The sequence below is a fragment of the Archocentrus centrarchus genome, chromosome 10 (genome assembly GCF_007364275.1).
Source record: "Archocentrus centrarchus isolate MPI-CPG fArcCen1 chromosome 10, fArcCen1, whole genome shotgun sequence".
Classification (NCBI taxonomy): Eukaryota; Metazoa; Chordata; class Actinopteri; order Cichliformes; family Cichlidae; genus Archocentrus; species Archocentrus centrarchus.
In genome coordinates, this window is record NC_044355.1 from 5,900,493 (window position 1) to 5,914,607 (window position 14,115).

A 14,115-nucleotide genomic window follows, 5' to 3' on the forward strand; every position below is an offset into this window, starting at 1 on the left:
AACCTGCATTGTTTGCCTTTCTGTGTACAGCCCCTGCCTGGATTAAAGACTAAATTTTTGACATGCCTCATGGTGCCCTGTGTTTGGGCAAATGTACAATAATGATATGTGCAAACGTTTGGGCACATTTTTGTAAACATATTACAGCTTACTTACTGGTTATTTTTCACCCACTCTTTCTTGCAGATCACTTCACTTCTGAGATATTTTTAGGCTGCCTTGCACTCACTGAAACTTGCAATGATGTTAAAATCAGGAGACTGTCAGTATTCCTCTTCAGCTTGCATTTCTTGAAGTAGAAGCGGTTACTGAGTTTTGCTTTGGATCACTGGCTTGCTGTCGGTGCCAACTTCAGTTTCTTGATTGATTGGATGAGATTTGGATCTTGAAACTAATATTAATTAAATCCAGTCCCGTGTTTCCTCTGCAAGATGCTCTTTTCATAAAATGGTGTTACCTTTTTTTAACTTGAAACACTTCTTAGATGATTTTGGCCAGTGGCACGTTTGCAACATCTGCTTCCAAAATGACTCTGGACAGCAGTGAAACACATGCGAGGACCCCTGCATCTAATGCAGAGTGGGTCAATTTCTACCAGCACAGAGCAGACAAATTTGACATTTTTCATAGGGAGAATAAACAAAATGTACCCTTTAGAACACTGAATTCTACATATCAAACGAATGGAAAAATATAACAGTAAAAATATAAATAAATAAATAAATATAAATAATAAAGAGTCACAACTGCTGTCAATGTGGTGATCCTATGAAGATATCCAGGATATTCCAGTATTTCATGACTAAGTTATTGTATAAAAGCCCATTTTCAACAGGGGCTGAAGTTTTCCTGTTGATTCTGTGTTCTTAAAAATAAGCTTTCCTTCTGAACAGCAGCATCATAGAACAGCACTGTGTGCATTTAAAGATCTATTCTGATAACAGAAAATACACATTTTCAGCATAATAGGTAACTTCCAGGTCAAGCTGGAGGTGAGGCTATAGGGCACATGGGTTCTTCCACACCTGACAGTTAAGCGTAGTTCAACTCATCTGATGCTGAAAGTGTAGGATAAACAGAGGCCTCTCTTACAGTTTAAGCTAACTCTACAGGGGTGTCTCACTCATCAGAAGTTTTATCATGTGATGCGCCCTTGTTTGCTTTTTTTTGTTTGTTTGTTTGTTTGTTTTTTTGAGCCATAATGAAATTATTTGATGTTTTGTATAGATGTTCATTATTAGATTAGAGTGGATTGTTGTGTTAAAATAAAGTAAGATGGTTAGTTTTAAAAACTCACAAGAAAATTGTGCTTAACCTTACAGCCTTATAATCACAAGTACATAAAATCATTCCGGCACTGTTTCGGTACTTCTGAGTAGTCTCCTTATGTGTTAGTCTTAGTTTTTCTACATTCAAACAATTTTTGGTACATAGGCTGGTGGTGTTTCTTCTAGATGAAGCATAATGTAAGTCTTACTTCCCATGTGTCCAATAAACCTGCTCTCTGGATGTCAGCGATGATGCTGGGTGAGAGGCAAGAAACAGTATGTTTGTTATAAAATCTTTTTACCTGTAATTTGATCAAATTTCTTGTTAAGAATGGCACATGAACGGTTAAAAGTACAATAGGTTGTGGTTGTACATGTTTAATCTTTAGGGTAGGTTGGCTTACTGACCATGATACATTCTGCAAATGACAGCTGGCAGTCTCCACTGTGCGCACTGAGAAGCATGAAAGGCAGTATAGTTCCTTCCTTGTTAGACAGCAGTACGCTTTTAAAAAGAAAGCAATGTCAGAGGATTTAAGAACATGCGATCATTAATCTGCTTAAATAAATTAGAACATTACCATGACCTCAGGATATCTGCAAAACTATGGCTAAACCTCCATATTTAAAAGTTAGCTCAGCATTAGTCCACGACGTCTGTTGCCTTTTCCATTCTGTCAAAGAGAACGTGACCTTTTAGCAGGCAGATACTGAAAGACAGCCAACAAATGAAGATACCCCACACAAAGGTCATGTTCTTCTTTAAAAAGGACATCAGAGAAAAACATCTGAAAGCAGTCATGAAGAAAGTGGTTGGGGACTGAGTAAAAACAGTTTTCTTTGGCAAATTGGCTGCACAAGGGTTATAAGTATTATTTAGGGCTGAATGCCAGACAGATGCTGACAAAAAAATTGTGGTGATGTATGAGTATTTTTTTTCTGAAGGACGGGACTATGTGTCTGTGTTTGAATGAGTCTATGGATGTGCAATCTTGATGTAATTTATTCTGACAAGTGACAATGACGCTTTACTACTCCAAGAGCCCACAACAGTGGATGAATAATACATTCTGAATGGGTTATATGGGAGTTTGTGGAAGGTTAACACTAGTCTTCTGACCATGTTATCCTGCCATTTGACTCATAAAATCCCTTTAACGGGTGTGTCGTTTGGAAGGCATTATCTTGTTTTAGCTAAAGGTTTGATTGCACATCCAGCCTATAAAGGAGTGGAGGGGTTTCTCATATGCAGCCATCATCTTGAACTGCATAGACTGTGAGTGACAAGGGTGTATTCTCTTAGCACAGACAGAAAGTGAAGGTCTTCACACCAAACTTAGCTTTTGACCGTGGGGGCCGCAGAGAGCAGGGACTGTCATGTTTGATTTAGATTTGCTTGACCCAGGTATACTTTGCTTTTGACATACTGCATAAATATAGAGAGGAAGCTCACATTTAGGGGAATATGGGAATATGTGATCCTTCTAGACCCACCATGTGTATTTTAGACAAATCAATCAATATGGATCCACATAACCAGAACCACAGAAAAGGTTAAAAAAAATGCTCTGCTGATCATATTTATATGCAATAAAATTAAGTTATTAAAGGATTATACTATACTTATATAATACACTCTATATATGAAACTTTTTTCTTACAATTATTAAAAAAATAATGCTTTTTCCATAGGCTGAACAGAAAAGCTCCATTTTGGCTGAGACTGCACACAACTGCATTGTGAATTCCTACCAAGATCATCCTGTATGGATCTGCCTTTAACCATGTTTGTTACTGTTGTGTGCTCAGCATCTGCAGTAAGTGCTAAAGTTCTCAGCTGACCTTGCCCTAGTTTTGCATGAAATCCGCAGTCTCTCCTTGCACCTCACACAACATCAGACTGACCTCTTTCAGGCTGTCAGTCCAATGAGGCCTCATTAAAATGGCTTGTGTGGAGAGGCCAGATGCAAAGCCCCCACCTTTTTTTTTTTTTTTTCCATTGTCTGAAAATCAAAACATGTAATCAAACTTGGACTCTAACACAACATTTAAAAACACTGGCTGTACAAATTTCAGACAAATCAAAAAGAAGAAGAAACAATTGATAAGCTTTACTTCAAAATCCAAATAATCATGCACTTAAATGCTTTGATTGTATGAAATTTAATCACTGTGGTAACATTATGTATCTGACAGCTGATTTGTGTTTTCTGTCATCTAGTGGCAGAGCCATTACTGCGGTGCAAAGTCATAGTGACAGTTTTGACTGCTACCGACAGTATAGGTACCATCGTTAGGATTGTGATGATGATGCTTAAGTGATGAAGTTACCTTTTATAGGTAGTGATCTTATTGCAGATGCACTGTTTGTGATGCTTTTTTGGTTATTATAATTATTAGGTTGCCCTACTCAAAGAAACTAGTGTTACATCCAGTGGCGAGCCCTGTTTTTCAGACCTAGGCCTTCAGTGGCCTAGGTGTTCATAAATCCACTTCTTAATAGCATCATTATGGGTATGGAAACCATCAATATTGTTGTATCACAGCAAACCAACATAGAACAATTCAACAAGTCTACTTCCACTGCAGCCAGAGCTGAGACAAAAATTAAATTATTATAGTTTATAAAAGGCAATAAAACACATTCTACTCACCAAAACACCTGATTATTTAAACACAAAATCCATCCTCCTTTTTTCCTTGAGAAGAGTTCAGTTGCTCTGTTGTACAGATTCTAACAATGAGTCCTTTTCTGTCGCCATCTGTCCTAATGCTAAAAGTGGAGCCTGCCCCGTCGTATTTCTGGCATACATTTTAATTCGCTTTGGATCTGAGAACGTCCGCTCGACAGAAGCAGTATACACAGGGATAGTCACTGTCAAACATGCCTCTGTGTACAGCTGCCCCAGGCTCTCCCCCAGATTTTTCTGCTCAAGGAAATCAAAGAGATCTGCAGGACTTTTCCCTCCAAACTCGGGCATGGCATACATTACAGTCAGTTCTGTTTACAGTTGGGGCAGATCGAATAGTGTTCTGTGACTGTGTTAAGCTGGAGAAGGATGCATGCAGTTTTGGTGTGCCTGAAACTGCTGGGGATCAAGGAGGGTGAAAAACATTAATTTTTCGTGGTCTTGAAATCTGTTCTGTGTCTGGCAAAAAAATATAGTTCCAGAATATTGCTGTGGAGTTGGTGGTAGCGTGCACAAAGGGCTTCTTGGTCTGAACCTCTTTGTGCACTCAGAGTGCCTGAGGCACGTACAGTAGCCTCACAGATCTCCCCAAACTGGCCCATCTCTCACTCAACAGTGTCACAAAACTCCTTCACCCTTGCCAGACAAATCTGTACATTCAGTGTTTTGTTCTGCATTATTGCAAAAACCTCATCTGAATGTGCAAATTTGTGCATCCGCTGTTTTGTTCTTTTGCCACACGCTTGTGCTGAAAGCTCTTGCATTCTTTAAGCTTTAAAGCCCCTTGAGTCAGAACTAAATTCAGTCGATGTGCATAGTGGTGTATGAATAAGGCCATGGGCACCCGCTCCTTAATTTTAGCCTACACCCCATTTAATCCAAATGACATGACCACGTGCCATCTAAACACTGTGCCACAACAAAAGTTAAACTTTTGACTGATACTGTGTATTTTCCTCCAAAAAACAGATAAGACCAACAATGTCATCAGCTCGCTTGCCACTAGTAACATCTTCACAACTAACAAACGGTCCTTGACACCTGTGTCCATCACATAAAGCAGGACCAGTGCGAGCTGCGCTGCATTACTCATGTCTGTCATCTCGTCCACAGTAACAGCAGCAAAGGGTGCTCCATTAATTTCCCCTTTTTTCTCTTCTCTCATCACTTCAGCAATAGTAGTAATCTGTAATGTTGGTTTGCGAGCCATGTTAACATGTAAACCCAAGTTTCTTATAGTTAGGCCGGGCTTCTACACAGGCCTACAAGTCACTATGAGACCAAAACAAACCCATCTGTGCCTTTGTTGTGGAAAACAAAAGATTTTCTGTTAATATTCTTGATCCATCTTCGGATCAAGTAAAGTGCAAAATCGTCATTAGCATTAATATGGACCCTACAGACCACATGTAATGGGCATACAGTCCAATCTACTGGAAAATCTCTGTTAATTCCCATTGGCTCCGCAGTTAGATACATGCAAACCTGGTTTGCATGTATCTAACTGCGTGCGGGACTTCTACCTTGTTGAGTATTATTTCAAGATAGATTGTTTGCACATAGAAACATTCACATGTAAAATAAAGACCATATGACTGTGACACATTTTTGTCATGATAAAACTCATGCAAAGTAATAACAAGAACAATTTACTTACTCCACACTGGATTACTGTAATTATACATGATTTGTCTGACCTATAGAAAATCGTTTATTTTCCACATTCAGTTAAGCAGATGTTGCTTTGATGACACAATCACAAGAAAGTATATAGCAAATGCATAAAGTTGGTATCAGTTGTTAATAATCTCATGACTGCATATTTTAAAAAAAACAAAATGTTTTCAGTCTCCCGAGGTCATAGTGTCAACACTATTAAGTAAATCTGACAAATGTACAGTGATTAAAAATACTCTTATTAAAGGTCTTTAGAGCCTCTGCAAAGAGGAATAAATGGATTTAATTACCAATGACAAAACACAAAAAACAGTAGCTTTATCTATCTATTTGGAATTGGCAGGGGGGAGAGTGCAGTCTAGTGGACCTCAGAGATATATATATTTTTTTCTTGTCCACAGATAAGAGGATGGCTCTCATTTTACACATTAAAAGGTGACAGAGTGTCAGTGTAACGCAAATGATGTGTGTCAGCGAGCAGCAAGCACTGAAACAGAAAACGTAACAATCGCTAATGTCCTCCAACAGCTAAGGAAAATACAATCAAGTTATTTCAAAGCCGTATTTTCAAGCTAGCAGTCGCAAATTATCTTCTGTCCATTAGTCTGTTGTCCTCTAAGAGAGGATAATAGACTAAGTTCACACTCTGGATATGGAGAAAGAAGTTTGTGATAAGGGTTGAAAATTGTGGTCTGTGGGGGCTGGGAGAGCTGTTTGCATGCAAGGCCGGGTTGAATGCTAATGACGTTGGCTGTTGGGTAAGTGTGTCCAAAGCTTGGACACGCTTAGCACAGAGCCCCTCTTATTTCTGCCACATTTCTGTAGAGCACAATACATATGCGTGTATTGTATTGTTGCACAATCCCAGTGCTAGCTGTTGGACTTGCCCTCCTGTATCACAGCTAAAATGGACCCTTCACTGAGAGGACCCAGCAGTAATCAATTAATGTTTAAATTTACATTTTACCTTTTGTTTAAAAGCATTTGCAGTGACATGAAATAACTGTTTTGCACTTTTATGTTCATTCCTCAGTAAAAACCATGGAGTGCAAGCATCACTTTCTGTGTTCTGTTTTGCCTGTTCGGTGAGCACAACCTCCACTTTATTTGCTGCAAGCAAATATCTATTTCAGTGTTTTACAGAACGATTCACCTTTCTGATTCTGTTAAAATTATAGAGCCCCTGAGCAAATATAAAATGTATGAACATACAGCGTTGCAGGCTGTAAACAAATGTGCTTCCATTATCACTGCTCTTCCTGGTGGCTACACAAGACACCACCACCAGTTTTCCTAAATGCTGCTTGGGGCATTCCCACTAGTGGTCCCATTGCCCACGTTGTAAGCGGGGGGATTTATTTTCGGCCACGGACCCACCAAAGTCCCCTCAAGGATCGGCCGACAATTTTAAGTGGCTGTATCTGTATCTTCTTCCCCTGTGTATGTATCCATCGTGATCGACAGATGTGCGTAATTTGAATTAAATTTGCAGTAAAAAAAATAATCCCACTAACTCTGGAGAGGCTGAGAGCTTCTCACATGTTCTGCAATTACCTAGAAAGTGTTAAAAAAGTTAAAAGTAGAAAACTTTCCGTAATGTAGGACTGTCTGGATGCAAAAGTGTGCGTATTCTAGGAACACACCATTTAAGTGATGGCTACTTATTTTACTTCTGGTACATCACAGGATTTGTGCATTTTCTGTGACAGGTTTGCCCCAGTTATATTTTGGATGATGCCAGCAATTAAGATTAGAGGTATTTTTGCAATATAATTTACATTTATCCAGACAGAAAGAACCATTGCTTAAAAGGGCTTGAGTTAAGCCAGAGGCACCTACGGAGTTAATACAGCTTTATACACTTAACTTTACAGAGACACAAAAAGCAATGCTGAGAGAAGAAACTGGTGCTAAACATGTTGACTCCCAAATCTAAAGTCATACCAGCCTCATACTACAAGATAACAGCTTTCGAAAACATGTCAGCTGAGCACATATAATACAGCACTTATCATATAAAATTTGAAGTCCTAAATCTTGTCATATTACTTTGGATCAAGGTGTATTAAGTCATTTCATATTTTGCCTTACGCTTCATCACAAAGCATCTCTCAAGGGAATTTCCAGTGAACAAGCTCTGCCAGTAACTAATGAGCAATCACACAACAAAATGATGCAATATAGCAACATAAAATGTACAACAAATGAACTCAACTTAAAGACCACGAGATTTACTCTAATATCTGTAAGTTGTTGAGAAGAGGATGCAGAAACCACAGACACACACACACACACACAAAAAAAAATTTACTTAAGGTGGCCAAAATCACCAAATGACAAGTACAAAAAAAAAGGGGTAACGGTTCCTATGAAAATACCAGTTTCACTCTAAGTGGGGGAAATGGATGGATGGATTTAGATACTTTTGGAATTTTTGTAGTATTAAGCATGTAAGGATGTTGCAAATCACTAAATAACTATAATATGGTATCTACAGGGATTTCATCAAGTTGTCAAAATATGAGTGTACTCATTTTATTTTGCCAGGGTTGGAGATTTGTGGCTTTCAAAGGCTTCATCTTTAAAAGCATGAAATTACAGTCACTGGCACTTTTTGCAAACACATCTGTACAAACTGTGGGCACAGCTCAAACTGAATGTGTCTTTTGAAAACTACAGTCCTGAAGGTATTGTTGAGAACAGAGAGATGTGTTTAAAATTCATATACGTAAGTGCAAAGAATCCAAAGTTGGTATCAGTAACAAAACTTTTCAATATCAAAGGTGTGCCGTATAATCCCTACTTTCATGCCCCACTCTCCAAGTCTGTTCCAATCCATTTTCCCAAGTTTAGAAATAAGCTCATCTCATAGGAGACAATGATTGGCTGCATCCGATGTTTGTTTGTTGTTTTCTTTGACCAGAGAGACAGTCTTTCAGTACCTTTGATGTGAGGACCGTCTATGATTTGAAATGGGAGCATAGGCACTAGTGAATGTCTCCAATGACTTATCCCTGCTTCATTGTTATTGGAGGCTCATCCTATCAAACAGTAGGAAACAAAATCATAATTAAGGACATTTGTAGTGGGGATTCAACTTTTATTACAGCACAAGCCAGCATAAAGCCCCCAAGCTTGGTACATGTTCAGCCAACAATGTCATAAAGCACAATATGGCTGCTGTAAGGTCCGGAGTGACAAGACCAAATGACTCTCTTGCCAGAGATAATCAGCTTTGTATGTCATGTTGACATGAACACAGTGTTAAGGCATATTGCACTTTGATGCTGGCAGCACTGGCACAAAGCTGATTTCGGAAAATGCAATAGAACACAAAGGGAGACATTCCCGCAGTGCCTAACTGGCAACTGCATTAAACAGCAATCATCGAGCATAAACTGGTTAGGAGTGGCTTGGTGCATTAAGACTTGAATGACCGAGGCACTTACTGTTCATCCTGCAACAGGATGACATTGGATCCATCCAAGATATCCTGTCCTCTGATCATCACTCTTAAAGAAACTGCTGGCATGGCTATAGAGAAATATAAAGTATCTAAGCACTCCTCCACAGCAGTCACCAAATGAACAGAACACCCAGGCTTCAGCTGCTCTCAACATAAGCAACGAGTCATTTTGAGAAACATGTATTTGGGAAATTTTGACTTTATAAGAAGCACAGAGTGCAGAGTGGAAAGATGCAGGCAATGGAGTACAACAAGAAAGGGAAATCACATGCAGCAAAGGTTTTGAGACTGACTTTCATGTACCTTGTCATGAGCACATTATGTAGTATACTACCAGGCCTACAGAGCCACAGGAGTCACAGCAGGGTTTGTGAATTGTTTTGGTGACAATGATAATGAGAACGAAACCTTCAGTCGTTTTAAGACAAATGACAAAGCCAACTCACATAGCACTAGTGGCTAATCTATTCCACCCACAGACCGGTGAGGAATGTATTATACAACCTGTAGTTGACGCTTTGGGTTCAAAGTAGAGTTAGCAGACGTTCCAAAACTGCCTGAGCCACCCCAACCTTTACTCTCTCTCTCTTTCTCTGTCTTTCTACATATATATATATATATATATATATATAAAGAGCGAGAGAGAGAGTGAAAAAGATGTATTTCTTAGTTTTTGCTGTTGTGATAACTGAGGGAATGGGGCTGTAGAAATACAAACTGACAAATAATATCACTATCACTAAACAAGAGTTTTATCTTAGTAAGACCTGAAAAGGGCAGTGGGTCACTAAATTATCTGTGAGGAAAATGTAATATCCCACGGCCAGGCTTGTATATTAAGATTATCTTTTTTCGTGAGCCTCATACATAAATATGTGTGCCTTCCAGAGATTACAAATTAACCTCAGCGCGTGGGACTGCTTATTAAAATATTGATTAAATATTCTTATTTATTCAACATTAAGTATGTGTATGTATTAAATATAGACTGAGTGGCACACAAACTGAACTCACAAATAGAAAGCCTTAGCTGACAAAAGCTGGCAAACATGAGCATAATTTTTAAATCTATCACGAGACTTGCGTATAAGGATCCCCATTGTAAAAATCTATAATTTAGAACAAACCCTTAGTAACATTTCACAGATAGGTGAAAACCCCACCTCCCCTCCACACTCCATAAGACACAAACAGAAAGGTGCTGTAATATCTGATAGGCAGCATTTAATTCCACTCCATTGTTAAGAGCAGGTATCTATATGATTCTGCAGCACAGAAGCCAGCACTTTGTATTCAAAAGCATTTTCTGGCCCCATGCAGTTGTATTACTTTCAGTTACAGCTCATGAATAACATCAAACAGACCATGAAGTGCATAGAAATAGAAAATGTGATAACTACGAGGGTGTAACCAGCCACTGTTTGAAGTACCTTTGAGCCTCCAGATCTTGAAATGTGGGTACAAGGAAATACATATTGGCTGAGTGCTTTGTAATAAAAATTACTGGTTAAATTAGTTGATTGCAAGATAATGGACAAAATATGAGAGAAGAAATAGCCAGAGGCATAATAGTAATAAAATCAGAGTCTGAAGTTTTCTAATATTGGCTTCAAATCAATATTTATTCAAAACCCACATCAACTTGCCTTCTGCTAAACTTTTGTAAGAAGAATTTTAACATTCATCCTATTTCACCACTAAAAGTATGATTTGGAGATTATCTATTGTACATCTATCACTGAAGCAAGCCAAAACGCTCATAAAAATGCATATTGGTGCTTTCTAAAAAAAAAAAATAATCTGGATTTCAAGCTCATGCCGGAACACAAGAGTTAAATGCTTGTTCATTAGATTGTTTGAGCTCTGTGAGGTTAATACTTTACATATTCAAGGATATAAGATATATGACCCTGCTAGCTATTCTCTGTCATACATGGATTGTGAAGGCTTAGGAAAGGAAATGAATGATGACTTTGACATATAACTCAGAATTTATGATCAGATGTATCATTCAACTGCAACACACACATCACACAATCATTATAGCAAAAACAGCAGCATTTTAGTAGTTAATCCACCCACTTTAAGCTTCAGGGCCTACGCTACCTACACATGTGCGAGTTAAGATGCTTCGAGTCAGGAAAACAGCAAAGAAGTACACGCAGGGGAAACTTGATACTTTGTTTCTTACATTTATGTCATTCAGATTTGTGTCATTGCAGCTGGTGGTGATTTGAGCTGTTGTAATTTGAGGCTGTACATTTTATTTTTGATGTTTTGTACATATTTTTTAATTCAATTGTTTTTTATTTTATTAATATTTTTGTATTACTATTATTTTTATTATTAATAATCCTGGCATATGGCATTTGGACTTTTTTTTTTTAATGCTTTTTAAGTTCTAAGTTATTGCTGGCTGTCCCACTAGTGGACCACTATTTATCATGATTTCAAATTCCAAAACAATTTGATTGATTAGATTAAATTCAACTATACATATTGCTTACATTTATGATTTATATCACCTCGACTCAATATTAGCCCTTGGTATTGACCATCATATGAGACAAGTGTGTATCGTACTTCTGTAAGCTTGTAGGTTGGATAAAGGTACACTATAATGCCAAAAGTATTTGCTCATCTTCCTCGACAGAGATATGGACTTGAGTGACAACCTATTCTTAATCCATAGGGTTTAAAATGATATTGGCCCACCCTTTGCAGCTTCAACTCTTCTGGGAAGGCTTTCCACAAGGTTTAGGAGTGTGTTTTGGGGAATTTTTGACCATTCTTCCAGAACTGCATGTGTGAGGTTTGACACTGATGTTGGACTAGAATCCCTGGCTCACAGTCTCCACTCTAATTCATCCCAAAAGCATTCTATCGGGTTGAGGTCAGGAGTCTATACAGGCCAGTCAAGTTCTTCCACACCAAACTCATTCATCCTTGTCTTTATGGACCTGCTTTGTGAACTGGTGTGCAGTCATGTTGGAACAGGAAGGGGCCATCCCCAAACTGTTCCCACAGTGTTGGGAGCATAAAATTTCTTGGAACACTGAAGCATTAAGTGTTCCTTTCACTGGAACTAAGAGGTCAAGCCCAACTCCTGAAGAACAACCCCACACCGTAATCCCCCCTCCACCAAACTTTACACTTGGCACAATGCAGTCAGACAGGAACTGTTCTCCTGACAACCGTCAAACCCAGACTTGTCCATCAGTTTACCAAATGTGATTCGCCACTCCAGAGAACACGTCTCCCCTGCTTTAGAGTCCAGTGGCAGCATGCTTTACACCACTGCATCCAGCGCTTTGTGCTTGGTAATGTAAGGCTTGGCTGCAACTGCTCAGCCATGGAAACCCATTCCACGAAGGTCTCTACACACTATTCTTGAACTAATCTGAAGGCCTCTGTGCTAACCTTGCTCTGTTATTTTACATGGCTTACTACGTCATGGCTGAGTTGCTGTCATGAACTGCTGCGGCTGGCAGGAGTGAGGACCTCTAAGCAGAACACCAGAGACACGGGGGTAAACTCAAAGCGCAGCTTTATTGCTGGAAACAGGGTGGCAGAAAAAGAAAGGAAGCAAACTTAAACTGACTGAATGACTGACTGATGACCGCAGGAGGGGAACCGACGACAATGACGCGACAAAGACTGACCGGAACACAGACAATATAAACACACTAGGTAACGAGGGGATGAGGAACACCTGGGAGGGAGACACAGGAAGGAAAACTAAACACACTGCACTAGAAACCAGGCAGTACCAAAATAAGACAGGAACTTAGATGTATAAACAAAACCCAATACAAACTGGAAAACATAACAGGAAGTTAATGAAAACAGAAACCAAAAGAACTAAACACAAAATACTGGGCACATGGCCCAGGACCATGACAGTTGCTGTCATTCCCAATTACTTTCATTTGTTATAATACCACTAACAGTTGCCTATGGAATATTTAGTAGTGATAAAACTTCATGACAGGACTTGTTGCACAGGTGGCATCCTATCACGGTACCACACTGGAATTCATTGAGCTCCTGAGAGCGACCCATTCTTTCACAAATGTTTGCAGAAGCAGTCTTCGTGCCTAGGTCCTTGGTTTATACACCTGTGGCCATGGAAGTGATTGGAGCACCTGAATTCAATGATTTGAGGGAATACGTTTGACAATATAGTGTATATAATGCATAATTTCTCTTGGAAATTTATTTCCTCATTTACTGTTCGTGGTTTATTACCACCCCCAGCTTTAAAGGTCTTCAGTCTCAGTCAGGTCTTGTCCAAACAAAGGTATCCTTTGATTAATCACTACATCCCATCATTAATAAATATTAAATAAGGGCTGAAGGTCAACCTTTTTCAGATGTAATGTTTCTTCACTGAACAGAGTAGTGAGGGACACTGTATTCAACAAACACTGACACCTTTAATATGGCACACTTTCACAGTTACTTTTTCTTATTGACAACTTTCCAACTGCAGTTATTAAGCCATAATAAATAACAGAAGGCTTTTCCTGTAGACTCTCCTCAGTGCCATTGGTGATGAGAATGCAGTGGAAACAGGAATGCATATGGGAAATAATGGAGCATTACACATAAAGTGCATATTTTTGCCTTTTCTTTTTTTGGCATATCTGTAGCTGCTTATAGGTCACTAAATCAAACAAAGACACAAAGGTAAAGAGTCACTAAAGTACCCAAGATCTAGAGATACACTGCCACACAGACATAATTTTTCATTGTATAAGCTCACTGACAAATGAGCCTAGATGATCGCTGGGAATTTGTGCAAGGCAATTGATCATCCTGTGGTGCTATGCCAAACCTGCATGAAAATGATAATCTATTGGCTCAAGTTGTGTGAGGAGAGCAGTTAGTATTTGAGGCCCTAATTGGTTATCTAAATCTTCATTGTTCACTTGTTTAGCAGACAACATTTTATGGCACCACTTGATCCTCTTTGTGCAATCAAATGTATGAACACAAATAGCAAGATGGCTGT